General features: G+C 39.9%; 1 protein-coding gene across 13 annotated transcripts in view; it reads left to right on the forward strand.

Annotated features, from left to right (window-relative positions):
- MAGI2 (membrane associated guanylate kinase, WW and PDZ domain containing 2) overlaps nt 1-25953 on the forward strand; it is a 1476658-nt gene that overhangs the window by 1262950 nt on the left and 187755 nt on the right. The window lies entirely within an intron of this gene.

Genomic DNA, 25953 nt, shown 5'->3' on the forward strand with positions numbered 1-25953 from the left:
CAAAAAGGAAAAATATCTAAGAAACTATTTTTATTTTTAAATGAATATTCAGAGAGTTATACTTTTACAGCCCTTTTTATACCAACTGTACAAGAAAAGAATAGAAACACCAAAATTGTGGAGAGGGTGGAAGCCTTGAATAGATTTATGCCCTAAACTTTTCTTAAAGCTGTTTTAAGTCTCTCTTTTTAATGATGCTGTCCCACAAAATATCTATAATCAAACTAAAATCTAATTTTAAAACCCATGCATTTAATCATGGCTGTCCCAACCCTGCAATTATTGGCATTCACATCTGATTTACAGAAAACTCAGTTCCATGGTCCCCTCAGCCTTGTTATGCAAATGTCCAGTGAAACTCTAGTTCTGTTAAAAGTGTCAATCTGACTGTACACTTACCTGTTTCTTCCTTGAGAAGACATTTATATGTTCATAAGCCTCATAGAGAAATACATACACATATACATACATACACACAGTGGCATTTTAAAATTGTTTTACCTGGCAGGAAAAGGTAGTTACCTCTAAAGCTTGCAATGGCAGCTATTCAAAGGCAGACTGTGATATTACACGGTAGTTTAAGAGAGGAAGTATAATTTCAGTGGTTGGAGACATTCACATAGGCCGAGGCAATTACTCGGGTTGGACTTCAGCCAGAATATCTGAATTAACTGAAAAAGGTCTCATTCGCTGCCAGTGGCACTGAATCACTAATGAGCATGAATGTAAAGTCCCAACTCCAAATTGGTCTCAAGGCTCAGCTATAAAGTTGAAATAAGGAGAGTAATGCCTGTATTTTGTCTATAATCCATTAATTTGCCTATCATGCCAAAGCCTCATTTGAGAGAAGTTCCTGCTGCCCACTTTTTTTTTTTTTTTTTTTAACATTTGTATACTTTCTGCAGTCATTCTCTGACAGTCATTTAAACTGCACCGCACACCGGTAGGGGGCACCATTCGCACAGAATCTATGACCTAGACCTGTGAGGGTGGCGTATTGACTGGGAGTGGTCCAGAAACTTGTCACCAGTGCTCAAAGAAAGACATAAAAAATTGAAATTAAGCATTAAAAACTCTTATGGCAAATTGACATGAGTAATTTTATATCGGTTGAATCAATTTTTAAAATAAGGGCTTATATTTTTCTGTTTTAATTTTCTAATAATTTTCTTTACAAACATTTGGCTTTTGGATTTGAATTTTTTTAAAAACTGGTCTTTGCCAGAGATTGAGAAGCACCGCCCTGTCTTAGACTTATCTATCACGTGAACAGCACCCTTGGAGTTGTACAATGTGGCTGCAGGAGCAAAGAATTGCAGAAAACAAGATCTGCCTTGGACACTCAAAGGACTAAAAGAAGAATTTTAATTTATCTAGAAATATTTTAATCACTCAGCGAGAAGTGGACTATGGCGAAAAGAAGCCCATGCCCAGGATGCTGTCTGGACTGGGCTGTTTAGAAAGAAATTGACCTCTCTCTGGTCACTCCTTGCCAAATATGGGCTTGGTTTTAAAGCACTCTCACCCCAACAAATATTCAGGCTATTTTGCTTTTGGAATTGTGCCTAAAGCAGTTCTATTTCTAAAACTCTGAGGTGCAGAAATGTGAACACATGGAGCCAGATACATAGTAAGTGCTCAAAACATTTTTCTGGTAAAACCCTATCTTTACAAAAAACACAAATACAGGTGCATGGGGGCATATGCCTGTAGCCCTAGCTAGTCGGGAGGCTGAGGTAGGAGAATCACCTAAGACCAGGAGGCCAAGGCTGCAGTGAATGGTGATTGTGCCACTGCACTCCAGTCTCATCAATAGAGCAAGACCCTGTCTAAAAAAAAAATTATCTATAAATTAGAAAATTAAACGTGGAAAGGCCCTTCACTAGACAGTCACCTTGGTTGGCTCTATTGACGATAAACCAAGGCATAGTGTTTCTAGCAATGATCTGAGAGGCAACCTGCTCACGGGGATAAACAAAAACTTGGAATCTCAGAAAATAAGGGGGTAAGAATTCAAGCTGAAAGGCTGCTGCAGCTGACAAGTGATCTCTGATGAGTAATCAGCTTTGGGTCTTAGAGCAGTTTGTGCAATAGCCCAAAGAGAGACTCCAGGGAAGCAGGGTGCAGAAGCCAGGCCAGCACGTAGTTTACTTCCAGGATATCTGCAGGGACTGGGCCAGCAGAGCCAATTCTGTGTAAGTTGGAGGTGAGGTGAACAGAGGGAAGGAGGGGGTAGCAGCCAGACCTCAGGACCTATTTCTCTGTTGGGAATGACAGTCTGGGGTCCTGAGAACATGGGGGAATGCCCAGCATCTTCAGTGACTTGATGTTGAGTGACGGTAGAGACATGGCCTTCCAAAAATGCCATTCACCATGAGGCTTTTCCTCAGTGGGAATGGAGACTGTTGAAATAGGACAAAGGTGGAAAACTATGTCTGTTATTTACCTGATACACTTCCTCCAAAACAAAAAGGAAAACTATTTGGTTTAAAAAAAAAAAAAAAAAAAAAAAAAGCATTTATGTTGTTGCTGTTGTTGTTGAGACAGAGTCTCACTCTGTTTCCCAGACTGGAATGTGGTGGCGTGATCTTGGCTCTCTGCGACCTCCACCTCCTGGGCTCAAGCTGTCCCCCCGCCTCAGCCTCCCAAGTAGTTGGGACCACAGGCACGCGCCACCATGCCCGGCTAATCTTTGTATTTTTAGCAGAGACAGGGTTTCCCCATGGTGGCCAGGCTGGTCTCAAACTCCTGACCTCAAGTGATCTATCCACCACAGCCTCCCAAAGTGCTGGGATTATAGGCGTGAGCCACCGTGCCTGGTCAAAAAAAGAGCACTTATAACTCACTGTAAAACTAAGTGAGAATGAAGACCAACGAGTGGAGAGCTTTTTTCCCACACAACCTGATAACTCACCTCACAAGTCACATAGGTAAAAACTTTCCTTTTAATCATCCTAAAGAAAGTAAAATAATATCTTTGGTTTCTGCATAAACTCTACATTGTTCATTGCTCCTGTATTCCAATTCCCAGATGAGGCAAATGAATCCAAAACTCCAAAAATGCCAACTGAACAAACCATTCTATTTCACAATGAAATCTACGTACTCTGTAGAATTGAGAATGAGAAAGTGTAACCATAACATTTGCCTTTGAATCAGGCAGTCCAAGCCTTTACATGATTTTGATCCAAGGGATAATAAATGTTCAGGAGAGCAATTGCTTCTGCAAGTCAATTGTACCAAGTCTTTAAGCTTAAACATGGAGCAATTTTATTTTAAAAGGGTCCTATGTGCCTGGAAAAAGCAGTGGCTTTAATAAAAATAGACAATAATGATGATGAATATAATAGTGATATTTTATACTCATCTGTTCCTTTTTTAGTTTTGGATTCAAAAATGCATAAATTCTCTTCTGGGTTTCCACTAGCTTTTATACCATAAATCTGTTTTCATTATGAAAAAAAGGGGCAGTATAACATATTGGCCATAAATCATAAAATAGGGAGGCTTGTGGCATTACAGTAAATGGTTTTGGTGAGGTAAATTATCTCATTAATCCTTATCAACATTTTTAATGGTTATTTTTGATTATTTAGTATATTAATATTTTGAAATTTTCAGTTTATTGGTTACTATTTCTTTGAACTATTTGATAACATAACTTCTTTGTTAATATTTCTTTAAAGTTTCAGAACTGTTGAGGTAGTTATCCTCTCCCCTAAATTGGACTGCTGTCACCACTATTTATGACTTCCCTCTTTATAAGTACTTTAAGAATATAATTTCTTTTTTTTTTTTTTTTTTAATTTTTTTTTTTTTTTTTTTTGTTTTTTTTTTTTTTTTTTTTTTTTTAGTAGAGACGGGGTTTCACCGTGGTCTCGATCTCCTGACCTCGTGATCCGCCCGCCTCGGCCTCCCAAAGTGCTGGGATTACAAGCGTGAGCCACCGCGCCCGGCCAAGAATATAATTTCTATTTTCAGAATTCTCAAAGCTAACTCTTAAATATGTCTCTGGGTGGTTCTTCAAACCTATAGGTCAAGTATGTGAGAGCACTTTTTTTTAGTACAGAAAGCTCTTGAAAGTGGAGAGCATTTTAAGAAAAATGAAAGAACAAATGGTCTGGGGAACAAAGTGAGAAAACATACATGTTTTTCTAATCTTCCTAAAAGGAAGACTGATGTAAAGAAAGAAACATACAGGCTTAGAACTCAAAAGTCTTAAAAGATGAAAGCCCGGGTGTGATACCTGCACACCTAGAAACTGTGGTATGAACAGACAGAGACAGGAGCAGTTCATCTTTAACTGCCCAGACAATTGAGAGGTTATTTATGATCCACAGAAATATTGACAGCTGTGTTGTTCAGAGTATTCCCCCCATAACCATGTTTCATGAGGGAGACAATTTTTCTTCTGTTTATTTTCTGGTTTATTTCTTCAGCCCTGGGTAAACTTTTATGGGTGTGGTTTGATTGATTTTTGCTTTTCCTTACACTTTTCACTCAATGTTAATTATTTGGTTTTCCTTTTGGCTTGAGAAATATCCATGTTCTGGGTATAAATTCCCACTTAATCTAAGGAAATTCTCTTTTCTGGCTTTTCATTTGTTAGCTCATGAAGTTCTCTACAACAGTACAGGACCTATGTGTTAAGAAGCATCAGATGGCAAAGCTTGGACTCCACATGAAGTGACTGTTAGTTTTCTTAGCAATCAGAGATGGGGCCTTCGTAGATTCACACTTGGCTTTTTCAAACCCTACTGTGTTTGGGGTCAGTAAAACAAACAATGATTAAGAACATTAGGTTCAAAAGTAGGTTTAAAATCCTAGCTCTGCCACCCAGTGACTGTGTGACTGGGGTAAGTTACTTTTCATCTCTAAATCTGCAGTTACTTCATTTGTAAAATGGGATGGTAAGAGAACCTACTGCACATGGTTGTTGTGAGGATTAAATGGCATGAGTGAAGTGTCTGCCAGAGTAAGGACCCAGGAAATGTGACTTATTGTTTGCAGTTTTCCATTTTCCCTTGTTTTGTGTTATTTCTCTCCATAGAGCTCGTGAAGCTGGCAAGCTAGAGAACTTACTGATAGATTGTGTACAGGAGTTGAAACAGCTGCTGAAGAGAAAAAGAAATCAACATCAATCTTTTGCTATCCCATAAAACCCGTGGTTTACTAAACTGAAACCCTCTAGAAATGGGGCATATTTCAGGCACATTCTTGTGTAAGAGGGCACAGAATGTGCATTCCCAACATATTAAACCCAGCATAAACCTCTCACCTCTCGTGAATGTCCAGCGCTTTTCAAAGAGCTATGTTTTGCATATTTGATTTTTTAAGAGACAAGGTCTTGCTCTGTCACCCAGACTGAAGTACAGTCATGCAATCATAGCCCACTGCAGCCTGAAACTCCTGGGCTCAAGCGATCCTCCCACCTCAGCCTCCTAAATAGCTAGGACTACAAGTACACACCACAATGCCCAGCTAATGTTTTTATTTTTTAAACAAAAGGATCGTTTAAGGCCAAGAACTCAAGACCGGCCTAGGCAATATACAGACAGGGTCTCCCTACGTTGCCTAATTGCCTAGGCTGGTCTTGACCTCTTGGCCTTAAACAATCCTTTCACCTCAGCCTCTCAAAGTGCTGAGATTATAGGTGTGAGCCACTGTACCTGGCCTTGATATTTTTAAATTTTTATCTAACCGTCATTAATAATAATCTATTGTCTACATTTTCTGAATATGGGAATAATATGAGCGATATGGATTTCCCTAAATCTTTGTAATTATCAAATTGGCCATTGCTTTAATGCCCTCTTTTACTCTGTCTGTACTTTTATTCTGTTCTTTCTTCACCTTTTGGTCATAGTTTTGGCCACTCTCAGCTTCCCACAGCATCATGCTAAATAATTATCTTTTCATTCTAAACAATGAAGTTAGTCTAGTTCTCTAAACAGTTCTGAGATCTCACAACCTAAGTTAATTTGAGACAATAAACCCTTTGATGGTTTTCACATAGTGAGAAAGAGGTGTCTGGGGCACAATGCTGCTTCATGAGCAAATGGAAAAGTTGGATAACAGGCGGAAGAGAACTAAGGGTCTGCCATGCGGGGAGAAGTCATCCTGATGAGAATGCCACAAGACAGGCCAGAATACACTAGCAAAGGAAAAATAGGCTGTTGAACCTGTCCTAGGAATTTAAATCTGACAAAGCCATAGATGGGAAAGAGGAGACTTTAGAGGGGAGTTAGCATAGTCAAGGTCAAGAACCCAGGAACGCTCAGGAGGCAATTCATGAGATGCTAAAGATCAGAAAAGTGACCTGGCAACATGGCATAGTGAGCCAAGGAGGAAATGCGTGTGCTCAGTACAGGTACAGTAGCCTTAAAGAGGTGGGAGGGGTAAACACAACATATGGGTTGTAAACCCGGCAGCTGCACCTATCTGCTGAGATTATGGCATAAAATGTCTACAAATGACCAAAGCAGTGCCTGGCACACAGTCAAAGCTCAATAAAGTTTGCTTTCCTAACACAGCAGGACAATAAGGTACTGAACAGGAATATTGTCCCAATTCTGCCATTAATTATTGACATGATTTCATGGTACATTATTAAATTGCTCTGCTTCCACCTCTGTAAAAATGGATGGGTTGGGGCAAATGTTTGCTCCAGTCCACTCTATTATTTTTCTCATAGTCAAGTTACTTAATGTGTCTTATGCTAAAATATAAGCTGGTTTTATCTTCCATTGAAGGGAAATAGAATACATTGTTCAAACTAACAAAAATAATTTTTAAAAACCCAAGTATCAAACTACAGAATTCTTTTTCAGGATAAATAGCCCTGTTATTTACTTAGCAAGCATTCTTTAAATGCATGTCACTTTGGTAGGCACTGGGGATGCAAAGACAAACAGGATGTTGCCCCAGCCCTCAAGAAGCTTATAATCTACTTAGCCCAAGGCACATAACAATGAAGTGTCCTGGTGTGTTCCAGGTGCTGTGATGAGAGTGCAGCCAGGGTACCATGGGTCGGGGGACATGGGCAAGATTGGTCAGTTCTACCAGGAAGAGAAAGAGTGGTGACAGCATTTCAGAGGTGGTACATAAGAATTAAAAAGAGGTAACTTCGAGCCAGGCAATCAGGATGGGGTAGGAGTTCTAGGTAGAAATGGGCCCAGCAGGGCAAAGGTAGAGTTGTCACACAGCCCATGTGTTCTGAGACCTGCAAATGAAGCAGGGCAGACAGACAGCTCTGAGGGGGGACTTTGTAAGCAGTGGGGCTGGAGCTGCAGGCAGGGCCAGGTCATGGAGTAGCTTGTATAATAAGGAGTTTGGACTCCATTCTGCAGCAAATAGGACACCAATATAGAAGAAAAGAACAGTGCTATGCTCAAATCTGTGCCTTACAAAGATTCCTCTAGCAGCAATGGAAAGAATGGATTGGGCAGGACAGGAATAGAGGAAAGGAAGGAATAGTTAGAAGTCATTTACAATACTATAGGCAAGAAGTTCTGAGGTATTGGGGCTCTGAATCAAATAGTAGGAAGCAAGAGTCGAGAGAAGAGGTCAATACCAGAGACATCAAGGAATGACAGAATGTGAAAGGGAAGATGGAATGGACAACTTTGCAATGAGCCCCAGGTTTCTGGATTGGAGAATGGTTTGCTATAGCACCATGACTGTTGGAGAAGGAGCAAGCTGTGGGGGAAGAGATTACATTCATTATTGGATGTGAGTCTGTGGGCCCTATAGAACAGTCAGTGTAAATACAGCTGAACAGTTGGTCTTGACATCGGTGTGGGGGAAGGACAAGGCTGATTTAGAAGGAGATTAGATGTTTTCAGTAGTACGAGAGGCCCTGAGGATAAAATGAACTCAACCCAGGAGAATGCCTCAGTGAGAAAAGTGGGTGCAGATGGAGGAAGCAGGTGTAACAGATTCAGCAAAATGAAGTCATACCTTTGTCTTGGTAAGCTATCCAGATAGACAGTGCTGGGCCTGCAGTAGCCATTCAATCAATATGCATTTAATGATGAATAAGTAAATGAATGAGTGAGGGAATCGTTGAGAGAGAAGTGAGGGGCACCTAGTGTAAGTAGCAGAGGTCAGGCTTAGAAAGACAGCACTACCAATTCCTCTCCTGCAGACAGAAGCTAAAACCATAAGAGAGGAGACCGCAAGGGAACGTGTATAAAGTGAGAAAATAAGGACTCAGGAGTGAACCCTGATCTCATTAGGAAGGTAGAAGAGGCACATTCTCCACGATCCTCTGTAAAACATTAGTCATCATTAGTCAGAGCAGCCCAGTCAGCCAGAGCAGCAGTTAGAGACACAATTTGACCTTCATCCATAGCAAAGAAGATAATGTTCCAGTTCCCCTTCACGTGGGAGGTAGACGAGGACAGAGGAGGCACAAAATGTCGGCTATGATGAAGCACCAGGTTCGGTATGAGCAGGTGCCAGCTGTGAAGAGACGCTGTTGGGCTGTAAAGTGTGGTTCTCGACTTGTTAATTCCATTAGGAAAAAATCTAGATTAGTCCCCACCAACGCTGTGTGAAGAATCCAAGCTGAGAATGAGCCCCACGCTACTAATGCAGCTTCAGAAAGCAAAACAGACCCACAGAGTCCCTAGGTGGGTCCAGGTGACACAAACACACTTCGTCATATGCAGGTGACAGAGGTGGCTCATGCTTTTTCAAACCCTGTTTCTCTTTAGTCAGTGAGATTGCTAGAAACCCGAAAGCCAACATTGTTTGTAGGCTTCTTTGTTAAGTGACTTGAAGATGGGAAATTGTTCAAAAATAAGCTGTCAACTTAATTGAATTCAATTTAGCTGAAAAATATTGTGGTATCACTAAAAGTTAATTGTTAACAATATGATTGTTAACAATACAATTATTAACAAGCATGGCCCCTGCCTTCACTATTTTTCTAAGATTAAAACCAAAATAAAACATGGTGTTATTTAGCTTAGAAGTCAACTACTAGTGAGTTTAAGTGCTGATTTTCCCCTTCTCTGAAAGATTTACATCACTTCTAGTGATTGTCATCAGCTCCATGATGATTCAGCGGGAAGCCCTCATACGTACATTTGCAAAGGCAGAATCCATTGGCTGGAAGGTCCCCTATGGTTCCAACATGCCACAGGCTTGTAATACATACATCACGACTCAACCAAAGCACATTGCTGACAGCCCAGAACTTCCTTCATTCTGTCATCTATGCAATAGAGCAATAAAATAGTCTTGAAAACTTCGGAGCTGTAGAGGGCTCTCGGCCTAAGCATATCTGGCTCCCTCAGTGCCATGCATCTGTGTTTGTTCTCTTTCCAACCCTAGTTCTGCCCATGTGGGACATCGGAGGGTCTCTAACTTTCTTTCCTAAGTAAAACAGCAGCTTGAAATGATGCCCCTCATAGTGATGCGTCTAAGGAAATACACAGGAGATTATGATGTGCCAAGAACCTCATTCTCCACCACTACAGCCCCCAGGCTACCAAGTGGTCACTACTGCTGGCCTCTTCTGTTCCATTGAATATAAAACCAACAAGCAACATCCAAATAAATATTACAGGTCTTTGTGCTGACCTGAAAGATTTTAGGACAAGATCATGGCAAGTAACTAGTCTGCTAATTGCGTAATGCCCTGCCATCTTGCTATGGCAAATGGTGTGGGAAAAGAACTCTAGACCTGGAGTCAGAGAGGGTGTGGGCCAAGTCTCAGTTCTGCCATCTCCCTGTTGCATGCCTGGGATGCCATCAGAACTCTACTTCCTTCTGTAAGATATATGTAGTCATCCCTTTCCTGCCTCCTTCACACAGATTTCATAAAGAACGTGACAATATATCCAAAATTGCCATTCCAATGACAAACTGCTACATGAGAGATACATCATAGAGAAATAAAAATTGGGTATTGGTAAAAATGCATTTTGATGTTTCCTTTCATGCAACAAATATTTATTGAGCACCTACTCTACACTAGGTACTGTGCTAGGAACTGGAGAATGAATACAAACACAAAAGATCCCTGCCCTCAGGAACCCACAGGGGAGAGAAAAGTTATCCCAGAAACGTGCACCTTAATTCCAATTGTAACAGATGCAAAAACTTTGGCCCGGGGAGGTTAATGTAAGGGGTTGTTAAAGGTTGAATTATGTTCCCACCGTCAAATTTATATATTGAAGTTCTTACCCCCAGTACCTCAGAATGTGAACTTATTTGACATAGGGCCATCCCAGAGGTCATTAATTAAAACGAAGTCATACTGGAGTAGGGTGAGCCACTGGTCCAATAGAACTTGTGTCCTTATTAAAAAGGAGAACATTGGAGATGCCATCCCCTGTGTGCATGTCTGTGAAGATGAAGGCAGAGATCTGAGTGATGCAGCAGAAGCCAAGGAATGGCAAAGATTTCCAGCCAACTCCAGAAGCCAGGAGTGAGGACTGAACAGATCTTTCCCCGGCAACCCTTAGCAGGAACCAACCCTACCAACACCTTGATCTCAGACTTCTAGCCCTTCTATTCTAATAACTTCTATTATTTAGACCCAAAGAGGGGAAATACCTTTACCAATTAATGGTCTCAACCATGGAAATGGGAAGTAGCATAGAGGTTTATGCAGCTATGAGAGCCTCTATTGGGTTTGGTTTAGAGAAGTCTGGGAAGTTACCTCTGAAGTGACCCTGGAGCAAACCAAGATCTAAAGGAGAAACAGGAGTTAGCTGGGTCAGCAAGGCAGAGAAGCAGGCTCAATGACCTTGTGGTGAGAGGGAGACTGAAGAGTCTGAAAGAAGGTCCCTGTGGCTGGAGGAGAGAAAGCAAAGCACATAGGAGCTGAGCACCAGAGTGAGGTGAGGCTAGAAAAATGGACGGGGAACAGATTAGGGTCCTATAAAGGATTTTCACTTTGTTCTTACAAGCATGGGGAAGCCAATTACAAGGTTTTAAGTAGATGAGTGACATGATCAGATTTATTCTTTGAAAAGATTGTTGTGACCACAGTGTGAAAAGCAGATGGATGAAGGTACAAGCAGGTGGCAGGTAGGTTGGCTGCAGTAGGCCAGGCAGGACCTGACAGTGAAATTACTCAGATGCAGCACAGGACATGAGAATTGAGGACTATTGAGAAAATAACCACAGGACCTGAAATCAACTTGAATTGCTATGGCACAGGTTGTTATTGAAGTATATTTGATATTGTACTTATTCTTGGACTCATAACAGTTCAAATACGTCCCAGGGTGAATGGTGATATTTCCTTAAAACATGATGACAGATTATGCTTGTCTCAGCATTGATGCTAGGACTAGGTATTGACACTCTTACATTTTCTCCACCTTGATCTCTTCATACTTTCAGTTCATACTATGACTATTTCATTTTTGACATATCAGTGGGAAAGAGATTAGCATGCTTACCAGAAAAATTGTACCAAAATAACAAAGCTAATGCTTATTTAACTGCTGTGCCTCGGAAGTCTACCCCAGTCTTGCAACAATTGGAGAATTCTCCCATTAACCAGACACTTTACATGCTGTGCATTTTAAAAGGCCAAATCTGTGGAAGATTTTATTTCATTAGAGATATGTTCACTCAACTCATTACTAAAACATAGCCTCCACTTTAAAACAGAGTGGCAAAACAGGGCCCACTTGCTACCCCCTTTTCCTCCATTCCCATGGCTGGGGTTGCTAATCAATAAAGCAGGTTTCCTGCTGAGGCCGTTGAGAATCCTCAGCACAGCACTCCAGGCAGCAGTTGATCAGAGATGGCAAAAGAATGGACTCGTTTGCCATCTCCATTTTAATGCTATGTAAATCCCTTCTTCCCAAAAAATCATCACTCTAAGTGCATAGTTACATTTTCCTCCTACCACAGGTATGGTTTGCCTGTTTTCATCAACAGCATCTACAACAGATGGTGTTGATGTCTTACTCACATCCTCTCAGCTGACCCAAGTCCACAGATGGCTGGGATGCTTCTAGCAAGCTGATAGTTCTACCTCAAGCACCAGCCTCTTATTCTCCACTGAAGAACTTTCTGTGGCACCATAGGTACTCCCTCAGCCTTAAAGCAGGCACAACCAAGAATGCAGGAGAGTTAACACCACAGGAGAACAATCCTTATCCCCCCATGGTCTCGTGGTTTTTCAGAAGATCCATGATGAGATGAAGCCCCACCTGCTCAACGCGATAATCTATTCATTAACGTTTCCCTTCCCTGAATCACTTTCCCCATTCTTCGCTTTATGCTTCCTAGAGTCACCCAAGTCCTCCTCTCAGGGTCTGCTTTTGTGAGAACCCAAACTAAAATGACATCCATGATCATCTTTTGTCTTCATGTGATGTAAAACATTGACTCACCAGTAGTCAGTAAGGTTCCTCCTGGTGATCCATGGACTGTGTTGCAAGCTGTGACTCTCTGCTCCACAGCAGAACCATTAGAATCATCTTTTCTTCTGCCTGGGAGGTTCTACAGGAGAACCTGGGGACACGAAAAATAAACAGGGAGAAAGAGAAGTCAGTTGCACCAAGAATTCCCACTGTAAAGCAAACAAGTTTGTTCTTAATCCCTATTTCTTGCTATCATAGTTATGAGAAAATACATTGCAGGGGTAATCCTCTGATGATTTTTGTGCTTTATCTCCACAAGCAGTAACAACTGTTGTTAATCAGGGAAGCCATAGTCTTAAGGGAAGATTGATTTCAAGTCTTAGCTGGTTAGTCAAAACAAGAAATAAGCATCAGTTCTACCTATATTCCAGATCTTAGTTTTAAAAAGTAAAAGATCTAGATTTGTAGACCAAAGTAGAGATAGAAATAAATTGCTCTTAACATGAACAGATTATGCTAAGAAATCTTAAAATGACATCAGGCCAAAGTCTCATATTGATATCTCATATCTCATGTCTCCCAACATCCCAGTAAAGTGCTAAGACATCAAAAAGATAGTATCAGGGATTCACAGATTCCAGCAATGATTTTTAGATGGAGGATGGCATCTATAACAAAATAGGTAAGTATTTTAAAAAGGAATGTTTAGCCTTGAAGATTAGAAGAAAGAGCATGACACTCAAAAAGATTTACTACAGAAAACAAGAAACTCAGAAAACATACTTGGGATCCTCAGATGCTAGAAGATGTAATATTTAAAAAGCAGAAATGGGCACAGCAGCTCAAAATGCAAAGACCACACAAAGTAATGCTTGATTAAGAAGGCTGAAATAGACAAATCCGTGGGCTTGGGATTACCTCAGCAGGTGAAAACATTTATTAACATCAGTAAGAACTAGACCCGATGCTGCAAGAAGCTAATGATGTAGAGGTCAACATGAGGAGGTCTCTAATTATAGAGCAGTAGGTCTCACGTTTTATTCCAACTCAACAGCAATCACATGCACATCACTCTCCCAAGTAATTCTAGTTTGGATTGAGTGTTTCAAATAGGCGACCAAACCTAGGCTGGGGAGGTTGGGGGAGTAGTATGCCAGAGTTACCAGAGGAAGGGAAAGAAGTGTTAGAAGGAAAACCTTAGATTAAACTTGATAGAGCAGAGAATGATTCGTGAATCATGCAGCCCTCAAACCAGAATAGGTTCATAGACACCCCAACACTGTCGCATGATCGACAAAGATTTGTGGACAGAAGGAAAGTAACCTACAAAAATGGAACTGAGGTACAGCTCAGATTGGTTACAGCTTGAAATTTCCCTGATTTGAATACGATTCGAACAGTTGGCTGCCTTTGGCCGAAACTCTGATTAGCACAAGAGCAGGTTATGGTCTGCTTACACATCCAGTTAGATTAGTAGTTCACTATGTACTGAGAAACTCTTAGGCTGAACTTAAAATAGGTAAGGAGGCAGCTTTAGGCTAAACTTCACAGAAGCGTGAACCAAGAGCTTTGACTATGACCTCTTGGAGGAGAGGAAGAAGCATGTCTCTCTTTTGATAAATATTGATCGTAGGGAGTCAAAGGACAAAAAAATTGAGGACTCTAATAAAAGAGTCAAGATCAAATCTACAAATAGAATATCCTTTGATCAGGACTTCTGGAATGTGCATTAGTCACCTGGGAACCCTGTCAAGATGCAGATCTGATTCAGTATAAATCTTAGGTCTGAGAGTCCTCACAAACTCCCAGGTGAGGCTGATGCTGCAGGTCTCAAACCACATCTTGAGTAGAAAGACTTCAGAGAAATCCCAAAGCGAATGCTCTTGCTATAGTCCAGGAAGAACTGATGAAAACAAATTAACACCTAGGCATATTCTGGTAAGCTATAAAGCACTAGAAAGGATTTTATAATACAATTTTTCCGGGAGGAAAATGAAAGGTGACTTACCAATAAAAATTGAGCAGATCCAGGCTTCTCCTTGCATCACTAAATATCCGCGGACAATAGAAAAGTCTTGGCTGGGTGTGGTGGCTCACGCTGTAATCCCAACACTTTAGGAGGCCAAGGCAGGGGATCACTTGAGCCCAGGAGTTTGAGACCATTGTGGGCAACATGGTGAAACCCCATCAACTAAAAATACAAAAAGTTAACCGGGCGTGGCAGTACATGCCTGTAATCCCACTGGCTACTTGGGAGGCTGAGGTGCAAGATTCATCTGAGCCCAGGAAGTCGAGGCTGCAGTAAACAGTTGTGATCTAGTTTCATTTGAAACTAGAATTCACATGGAAGTGCTTAGGAAAGATGCCAGCTATATGGATTTGCTACTGCTACCATAAGACATTCCTTACAAACTTAGTGGCTTAAAACAATAAAAACTGACCTTATAGTAGTGTAGGTCAGAAATCCAGCACAGATCTCACTGGGCTAAAATCAAAATGTCAGCACAACAGCATTCTTTTCTGTAGTTGTTAGAAGAGAATCCACTTCCAGAGGCCTCCAGCACCCCATAGCCGGTGACACCCTTCCCCTATCTTCAGGGCAGCTGCAGCAAGTCAGAGCCTCCTCACGCTGCCATCTCTCTCTAGCTGCAGCCAGGAATGTTTCCTCACTTGGAAGGACTCGTGTAGTAGGTTGGGCCCACCTGTATAATCAAAGATACTCTTCGCATCTGAAGGCCTTTAGCCTTAATCACATCTGCAAATTATCTTTTGCCTTGTAAAGTAGCCCACGCGCAGGTTTTGAGGATGAGCGTGTGGATATCTTTGCGGGGGCCACTGTTCCACCTATCACACCAAACAATTATTTGAGGACATACATTAAGAGAGGAATCAAAATTCAAAATCCTCAAATAGAGAAGTACCGGTATAAAAAGAACTGTAGCAAGCACTAAAACTAGTTAAGTTGGGTAAATGTAAGTAATCATTGTATAAATACTTACAGGAAAATGCAAAGTTAGAAGCAATTCATAAAAGAATAATGGTGGCATAATCACTGAAGCTGGAGGCACAGTCTATACTAGAGCACAGAGACTGGAGTGAGGTTAAACTTCTCACCTAACCAGGATCAGGAGGAACTGGAAAACTCCAATGGGATGAAAACAGTGATTGAAAAAGATAAAGCAAATCAAAATAAGTCGTAGTCCATACAGCATAAGGCAGCTCAAAAGCATTTAAAAGTAAGCTTAAAAGAACAAAAAGTGGAAAACAGTGAAGGAAAAATAACATGCATTTGTTGTGGCAATAAACTGTTGAACACCTTGCTGAAAAGCAGACCTCTACTTTGTAGAAATAGAATTTGAAATCCATCAAAAGCATTAAATGGAACAAATGTTCCACTTTATATTGATAGAATGTAAAGTGCATTACTATTATTTAGTTCTCATTAAAATAGTTTGTTATTATCCTTACTTTGTTCCAGAAAAAGAATCTGAGCCTCTGAGAGGTTAGGGGACTCAATCAGTCATGCATCTGTGAGCCACAAAGCAAATCCAGGGTCTCCCTCACAGCCCAGGAGTCCATCCTGATAGCGTGTGCCCACCCATGTATGTGAGACCACATAGCTAGTGAGAGGTGGAGCTGGGACTAGAACCCAAGTCAGTTTTACCCCATATTCTGTGTGCATCACTCTCACTCCACCACCTAGAAATTGTGTTCCTGTTTCTATCTTTGCCTCATAACCAGGACCCCGAAGACTCCCATTGATCTTACCAATCTCTGCCACTGTGAGTGAATTCTCCTATCTAGTCCCATCCCCTCCCCATGGGGCAGATCCTAGGGGGTTCGCCCACTGAGAGATCTGCTCCAGCCTCTTGATAAGGATTTGGGTGCCTCCTCTCCCAATTAAGGTGAATGTCTCCCCTGGTGCTCTAGATCATACCCTCTCTCGTCTCATGAAATGATTTCACCAGTTAGCCTCTTTCCTCCTGAATCTTCACACTGTCTCTACTTAGGTTCCTTCTCATCTGGATGTTAGCATGCTTATCCCACCAAAAAGAAATCTTTTTATGAAGGGCTTTATTCCCCTGTAGCCACTATGACACTGCTTCTTCGACCCCATGACCATTTCTCAGTCCCACTTCCTCACCTTCCATTTATTCAGACCCACCGCAATCTGATTTCTGCCTTTGTCTTGGCAATTGAACTGCTTCCACTGAGGTCACCAGTGACCCTCCTATCTGACAAACCAATAAAAAGTCTTATATTATGAATGTTTACAACTACTACTTCTTGAAGCTTTCTTTCTACTTGGCTCTCTGTTAGTAACAAACACTTCACTCATTCTTCTACAAACCCAAGGATTTCACTTTTCATGCAACACAATTTTGCTGCATTATTTTAAGTTTTACCTGACACATATCTCTGAGCACCACACAGTAGAGCCAATTACTGTGGAACTTAAACACCCAAACCCAAACTCATTTTGGTGCAAACTTCAAAATGTAGTTCAAACTACATTTGAACCCATATTCCCAAAGGCACCTCAGACTTATTTTGCCCATAACCTAACTCATGAGACTCCACTCAAACAAGCCTCTTTTTTTTATCTCAGCCAATAACACCATCATCCACTCAAATTCCCAAGCTAGAAGTCATCATAGATTTCATCTTCTCCTTTATAGCACTTCTCCATCCCCAGCAAATCTCCGGGACTCATCAGTTCTCCCGAGTATCTTTTGAATATGTCTCTGTATCCTACCTTCCTCACCCTTCACTGCCATTACTGAGCCATTCAATTAGGTCTACTGAAGTATCCACTGTGTGTCAGGTATTTGCTAAGTACTGGGAATACATGATGAAGAAAATAGGTATAATATTTCCACTAATGGAATTTATGCTCTAATGGGGGAGATGGACATTAAACTAATAATTATAAAATTATGGCATTAATATGATCTAATAAATATAATTACAAATAGAACCATATAATGGAAAAATGCAGGATACAATGAAAAACTATAATAAGGAAGCTTGATTAACAATGAAAGGTCAGAGACATCTCTGAGAAAATGATACTTAAGCTGACACATAAAAATGGGTCAGAGATAGCTATGTGAAGAGTAGGAAAGAGTGGACAAATGAAGGAGTTTGTGCAAAGGCCCTGTGGTTAAAAACACCTGGCTTAAGGAACTTCAACAATTGAAGAGGAGTGACGCATGCGCTGGCCAGGGAATAAGTAGGAGCCAATTTCTTCAGAGCCTTGTAGGTTTTGCATTTCATCTCAAGTGTAACAGGAATTCACAGAAGGATTTTCAAGCATAATCAAATTCAGTGACATCGTCAAATTTGCTGTTGTTTCAGCTCAAGGAAGAGAAAATAGGGCGTGAATTACAATGGTGGCCATGGAGGTAAATAGAAGTAGATTTGAAATAGATTTCAGAGATAGAAAAGACAGAAATTTCGTGGTAAGGAAGGAAAGGAAAGTGTTGAGAATGACTTTCAGGCCAGGCGCGGTGGCTCACGCCTGTAATCCCAGGACTTTGGGAGGCCAAGGCGGGCAGATCATGAGGTCAGGAGATCAAGACTATCCTGGCCAACATGGTGAAACCCCGTCTCTACTAAAAATACAAATTTTAGCTGGGCGTGGTGGTGCACGCCTGTAGTCCCAGCTACTCAGGAGGCTGAGGCAGGAGAATGGCCTGAACCTGGGAGGCGGAGCTTGCAGTGAGCCGAGATCACGCCACTGCACTCCAGCCTGGGTGACAGAGCAAGACTCCCGTCCCAAAAAAAAAAAAAAAAAAAAAGAATGACTTTCAGGTTCCTGTCTTAAAAACTCAGAGGGCAGGTGAAATTTCCCAAAATAAGGAACAGTAAAGAGTGAAGAGTGGATTTGGGAGGAAAGATAAAAGATTCCATTTCTGTATTGAATTTATGATGCTTGTAAGACACCAACAACTCAATAAAGATGTATTTAATGTTGGTGTAAAATACCAAACAGACATGTAATCCATCTTAAATTACTTTAAAATCTTTCTAGATGGATTTCCCAAAAAAAATAATAATAATCAATGCTATACATTCACCATTTTTTAAAAAAATGTCAGAACTGGATTTTTCCATTTGCAAGTATTGATAGCCTTCCACATTTTCTTTGCCAATTTTTTACAGTGTGCCATAAGCCCAGAGCAGGTTTCTCTCTTTATTCCCCTTATCTTGCTCAGAACATAAATAAAAAGGCCTTTGTAGTTGTTAATATTTTCTTCAAGACTCACCTCACTCTGAGTTTTAGCCTTCCTAGAAGCACAATTCTTCCTCTTTCAGTCCATTCCTTTATTCCTGTTTAAGGCTTTTCACCTTGCCTGCGTTATTTTGAACCTATCCTTTATGTAGCTGAGTTTATCAGAAGACAATATGTGCAGATTTATCCTTTTTGATAGTCATTGAGATTACTTGAAATAGTTGGATTGCTCTCTCCATAAGGAACAAAGCCAGGGGAGAAATGGCTGTTTGAAAACAATTTTACAGTGTTTCTAAGAAAAACGCTTTTATTTAAAAGATACAGAAAGGATCATTTTTAAAGCATTGCAGAGAAAGCCTCAGCTCCCCATATTAAAAAAAAACACACACTTTGGGAGGCAAAGGCGGGTGGATCACGAGGTCGGGAGTTCAAGACCAGCCTGGCAAAGATAATGAAACCCCGTCTCTACTAAAAATACAAAAATTAGCCAGGCATGGTGGCAGGCGCCTGTAATCGCAGCTACTCGGGAGGCTGAGGCAGAGAACTGCTTCAACCTGGGAGCCGGAGGTTACAGTGAGCCTAGATCGGGCCACTGCACTCCAGCCTGGGTGGTAGAGTGACACTCCATCTTAAGAAAACAAAAAAAAACCAACAACAACGAAATGGATTCTGCAGGTCAAAGATGGCAGTCATGTGAAATTTTCCTTGCAAACTGAAGGCATTGCTTGGCAAACACATGGTGATGTGATGTTTAAGTACTGGCAGCAGTGTGTCTTCCATGCTTGCTAAGGGACAGGTCTTTTCTTAGCCTAGGTCAGTTTCATTAGGAAAAATTGCCCTTTTACCCACTTCAAGCAGCTTAAACAAATTATCTCAAAGAACTGCAGGGCTTAACCCATTTAATGAATTTTAATAAGGAATACATGAATCAATCAAAAACCAGAAAGAAAGTGAATAACATTGAACTAGTTCTGATGGAAATTAGCTCATGACTCTGCTGGCTTACATTTACCAAAGGCTGAATTTTTGATGGAAAGCTTAGGTCTGTTTTCCAGGCTGTGGGAGAATGGGAGGATCTTTAAATTAAACATTAATTTTATTAGTGGTATTTTTCTCCATCAAATTAACCCTAAATGGAGATTATAAAAGCCTTGGGGCTTTTTTTCCTCTTTGGGAAACTTTTAAAAAACAGTTTCTTGTACTGGAAGAGTTTCTCCAAAATCCCTGAAATATTTTCAGAAATGTAGTGAGAATGTGAATTCAGTTTATTCCCTACAATCCTTCATAAGAAAGGATAACTTAAGAGGTAGAAAGGTCTGTGTGGGTGTTCAGGTGAGTTTCCTGTCTTCCAGCAGGGCATCACAGGGACTGTGAAAAAAAAATTCTCTCCATTTATTACTTTCTCTTTTTTCTCTCTTACACATGTGATATGTGCACACTTTTGTTCTCTCTTTTCACTTTTTTATTTTATGGCTTGAAAAAAAATTAATCGTGGTAAAATACACATAACATAAAACTTATGTTACATCTCAGTGTACAGCTCAACAATGTTAAGTGTATTCAAATTATTTTGTCTCCTTTTCTTAAGTAAAACAGAACACACAGCTTTAGGGCATGGAAATCAGTAGTGAAACATATCTTTGTTTAAAAGTCGTTCTACTCCTCTTCTGTGCTTAAAAAAAAAGAGAACTAGAAAGTGTTTCCCCAGCATCTCCATCATTTTTAGTAACTGCAGAATCCCCTATGAAATACATGACATTGTAACAGTAATCTTCAAAAGCAGAATCATATGTTCTAGCAAATATTTCAGCTAAAGGAGGAACTATTTCACATTCTGCAAATGGGAGTTCAATGTATCGACTGGAATACAGAAGGATGTTGAAAGACTTAGTTCTGTTTGGGAAAATTCCTGAAAATCTTGAAAAGTTGCCTTGGTGGCCAGGCGCGGTAGCTCGGTGCCGGGTCGGGTGGATCATGAGATCAGGAGTTTGAGACCAGCCTGGCCAATATGGCGAAACCCCAGCTCTACTAAAAAATACAAAAATTAGCTGGGCATGGTGGCGCACACCTGTAGTCCCAGCTATTTGGGAGGCTGAGGCAGGAGAATCGCTGGAACCCAGGAAGCAGAGCTTGCAGTGAGCCAAGATCAGGCCATTGCACTCCAGCCTAGGCAACAGAGCAAAACTTCATCTCAAAAAAAAAAAGAAAGAAAAGAAAGGAAAAGGAAAAAGAAAAGTTCTTTTGGTATTATGCCAAAGTGACGATATCATGATGGATTAAAGTTGCTCTTCATTGTATTTTGAACTCTTATTTGAATTGGGGTGATTTTAAGAAAGTTCATAATCTTTTTGCCCTGTGAAAATAAATAATAATAAAACTCTTACCACACAAATGCACACCCAGAAAGGGGATCTCCACTTCAGATCTACTGTAAAGACATTGATGTTCTTTCATTTCGGTTATCATGTGTCAGGAAAAGTAAGTTCTGAAAAGAGCCACTCTGTAATTTGCATCAAGCAGTTTGAAAATGGCCTTTTGTGGCACTAGCATTGGCCACAGCATCCTGTATCTCATGAGGTGACCTCAGTCCAGGATCCCAATGAGAAGGCAGTCAGCACAATGCAATGATCTGTATAGCAAATGGAATGTTCTAAGGTTTCTCGAAATCAAGATTCCTGACAATAAAGGAAATAGTAAATATTTTCAGGGCTTTTTATTCTGAATGAAATAAATATTACCTTCAGTAGATGTTACTATTGTGTTTTTATTTTAAAATGTTTACCAGGGACATATATAAATTGTTCCCTATAAAGGATGACCAGATTTAGCAAATAAAAATATAGAATTCCTAATTAAATTGAACTTCAAACAATGAATAATTTTAATATGAATGGATTCCAGAAGTATCAAATAATTTTTAATAGCAGTATGTCCCATGTAGTATATGTCTCATGCTATGTATGGAACATACTTATACCCAAAAAAAATATTCATTGTTTTCTCCAAAATTCAAATTTGGCTGGGTATACATTTTATCTGGCAACCATAGTTCTGCAGTTCATTAAAAATTGTATTTAGGGCCGGGCGCAGTGGCTCACATCTGTAATCCCAGCACTTTGGGAGGCTGAGGTGGGCAGACCACTTTAAGCCAGGAGTTTGAGACCAGCCTGACCACTATGGGGAAACCCCATCTCTACTCAAAATACAAAAATTAGCTGGGTGTGGTGGCAGGTGCCTGTGGTCCCAGCTACTCAGGAGGCTGAGGTGGGAGGATCGCTTTAGCCTGGGAGGTAGAGGTTGCAGTGGGCTAAGATCATGCCACTGCATTTCAGCCTGGGGTAACCAAGTGAGACCCTGTCTCAAGAAAAAAAAAAATGTGTTTAGTTGACATGTAGATTTAATCTACATTTCAATAATGAAATCAGTGTTGTCTTTTTTCTTCTGTCATTTTCAAGTACCAGGATTTCCTGCCTAAACAATTTGCAATGTGTGTCTGTTTCTCTGCCCATCTCACTATGCTCTTAGATGCAGAGTTACGAATATATTCTAGTTTTATTTCTGGTTCCAAAGAAGACAGATTTTACAGGTGTAATCAGTTTTGTGCTTTATATTAAAATGCATCTACTTAAAAATAAATTTTAAAAATGCATCTAGTTTCTATATTAGCTACATCTAAATTTTTCCATTTATTCTCTTTTGTTTTATGTTCTTATCCATATTTCATTTAACTTATAACTATATCTTGAGCTCTTTTGCTTTTATCATAAGACACAAGATTAAATAAATACATTTGCATTTGTACACACACAAATGCACACTCAAACACACAACAAGTTGCTAAGGATAAAAGTCAATAAATGATCAGTATGCAAAACATGAGTCAGGTCATTATAAAAAAAATTTTAATCCTACCAGAGAATTGTAATACACAGCTTTCTATAGAAGTAGGGGAAATAAAGTCCAGAAACTAAAACAAACTATTACTATTACTATTATTTTAAAGAATATGGCTCTTTTTCTATAAACTTGGTTTTATAATGAAGACTACCTCAACTCAGAAAGGCTGAAGAAAAGGTTTTCTGTATCTCTGTTCCTGTTTCCCTATGAAGATGGGTGAAGAGATGCCCCAAAATTAATATTCTCAGGCTAACCAAGCCTAGCAAAATGCTTAGAATTGAGAAAGGCTAGGACACCAAGCAAGGTGTAATAGTTTCTGGCGGATGAGGGGAATAGTGTCCTATGATCTGTGAGGCAAGCAGCAAAGGCGAAATTTAGCAAGCAGTTTTTAAATAATCATGCCCAATAGAAATTATTCCATTCACCTGGAGTGTGGAGATTCACCACACAATACATGCATATACAAAACTTCCTAGATCTCAGAAGTCTTACCTTGCTTTTGTGATCTATGTTCTACCAGAATAATTTCAGAAATAAGCTCAATATAATAACCAGCATGTCTCTTCAAGGATTTGAAAGTTTTGATTTGGTTTTTAGGGCTTTTTAATTTTAATTGAAATAGACTAGATTTCCTAGAGGGGCCATCCCCACAAAAAAATATAAGACATTTATAGTAGTTAACCCACAACTTCCCATGAAGTTGAGCAGAAAGTTGGAGTTCAATCACATAGAAAATTTGACCTTCTGTCTTCATCAGGACCAAATTGAGTATATCCAAAATAAATGTTTTTCATTCATCTTAATTTAAATGTTTGTAACATGATTTATATTTATTTATTTATTTATTTTTAATTTTTTTTTTGAGACGGAGTCTCGCTCTGTCGCCCAGGCTGGAGTGCAGTGGCGCAATCTCGGCTCACTGCAAGCTCTGCCTCCTGGGTTCACGCCATTCTCCTGCCTCAGCCTCCCAGTAGCTGGGACTATAAGCGCCCACCACCATGTCTGGCTAATTTTTTGTATTTTTAGTAGAGATGGGGTTTCACCGTGTTAGCCAGGATAATCTTGATCTCCTGACCTTGTGATCCGCCCGCCTCGGCCTCCCAAAGTGCTGGGATTACAGGCGTGAGCCACCGCGCCCGGCCAACATGATTAATAATTTGACAGATAAACAAAAATAGCATTTATTTTTAAGCAAATTATTCTGATGCTCTCTCTTACCATATAAAATTCCTTACTCTGCAGCAAGCAACTTCTTTTTAACAATGATTCAGAAAGGGCTACTATTGCTTCAAAGACTGAAGCTTCTGCAGCACAGCTCAGCATTAGAAATATTCCAGAAACTGCCATCACGTGAGCAGTAAAGGAGCCCTGGGTTGCACCAATGGTCTGAGGTCAGACTGAACGAATCAGCCTTAGAAGAATGAGGAGCCCAAGTACCATGATGAAAGGCAGTCAAATTAAACACCTCCTCTTCTTGTCTCTTCTCCACCAGGCTCCTGCTTACACCATTTTAGTTCTGACACCATAACTCCTGAGAGGGCAGATGATTATACATTTTCTATAGGAGGGAAAATCATCTTTTAAGATAACGTCTCATGTGGAGATGAGAGCGCCATTAAGAGGAACTATTTTCAATACCTCTGTATCAAAGTCTAAGAATCCTAGCACCTGTCAAATGTGAAATAGCAAATACTCAAAGTCTGTTTGGGCATTGCAGGAAGAAGGTGACGACACAAAGAAAGTAGAGGAAATCATTGAATATTTTGACATGGTGAAAATATATAAATGATGTCTTTTCTCAAAAGTGCTATTGCTGGCAATTCCGTAAAACAGCAAATAAATTTTATACTTCACTGAAGCAATGGTTAATAAGCCAATAGGTTAAAGTTTGTTTCACTTTTAAACTCATGGCCAAATTGTTTTCACTGGCATTTTATAGAATGAGTCAAGGAGATAAATGTATTTATCTGTAATGTTTACTGTCAACTCTTTCCAAAAAGGATGCAATTAAATCCTTATAAACCACACATTGAACAGAATTTTTTTATTAATTGGAAAGAGAAATAGTGAACAGCGTATGTAAGACAGAAAGAGAGCTAATTTTACCAAGCTTCTTGGGTAAGATGGTTATTACCCCTAAACATTAAATGTAACTCTAGGTTCTAAGGAAAGCTAAGAAACATGATGGATTATATAGTTTAACTTTTTTTTTTTTTTTTTGAGACAAGAGTCTCACTCTGTTGCCCAGGCTAGAGTGCAGTGGCAGGATCTTGGCTCACTGCAACCTCCGCCTCCCAAGTTCCAGTGATTCTCCTGCCTCAGCCTCCCAAGTAGCTGGGATTACAGGTGCATGCCTCCACACCTGGGTGATTTTTGTATTTTTAGCTGAGACAGGATTTCAACATGTTGGCCAGGCTAGTCTCAAACTCCCGACCTTGGGTGATCCGCCCGCCTCAGCCTCCCAAAGTGCTGGAATTACAGGCGTGAGCCACTGCACCCAGCCCAGTTTAATTCTTTTCATAAAATTAATCATCGCTTATTCGCAACAGTGCATTGTGGTGCAATTAGTATTTTTGCCATGCTGAGTTGGATTCCTTAATGTGTGTAGGTAACTATGTGTCCCGATTTCTACAGATATTTCCTACAAATGGAAATAGGAATAGTTGTCAACTATGTCCATTTTGAACAAGTCTGTTTTAAAGGTGATAAACATAGTATGTGGCATGTTTTCAATATTCATTGTTATTAGGGATTTTATCAGAAACTACCTGATACTAACTTAAGTGAAAATTGTTGAAAGAAGGAAGATATATGAAAAGATATGATTTTGTTCTATGTGCTCAATTAAGTTTTGGATTGTTATGACCAGCATGTGGCAGTGCCCTCTGCCTCTATTTTAAGCTTGTTTTATCACCTTTTAAAAAATTGATTTCATATGCTAAAATAATATTTTTTTAAAAGGGAGTTAATCTATCCTTTACTTTTAATTATCTTAATCATTTGGATCACAACAGGGTCACTCAAATCATTATATTTTGTGATAATAGAAAGAGATCAATACATTGGGTAAAAAAGGCTTCCATGATACATGATTCATTCAAGTAACAAACATTTTGAACTCTTCACACAAAATATTTGCTAGCACTGGGGCACAAAGATAGAAATCTGCCCCATCTCAGTGGAGAAACACTCACAAAAATTTATAGTGGAACCTAATTCATAATGTAGGTATATACATTATTTTTAAATTTAGGAATAATGAAGACTTATTAATTGATTTTTAACCACATAAAGCAGGTAAATAAAACAACCATTTCTTATACTAAGCAAAGATATTTACCTTTGAAATCAAAATGTATGTCAATATCCTCTCTCCCTTTCCCACTAAGGCTGTGCAATAGAAATCCCTAAGGGTGACTGAGTTTTGAGCCTTGTCAAGCCCTGACCATTTGATATATGTTCACTTGCCTTCTCTGTGCCTTAGCA

The sequence above is a fragment of the Nomascus leucogenys genome, chromosome 13 (assembly GCF_006542625.1).
Source record: "Nomascus leucogenys isolate Asia chromosome 13, Asia_NLE_v1, whole genome shotgun sequence".
Lineage (NCBI taxonomy): Eukaryota > Metazoa > Chordata > Mammalia > Primates > Hylobatidae > Nomascus > Nomascus leucogenys.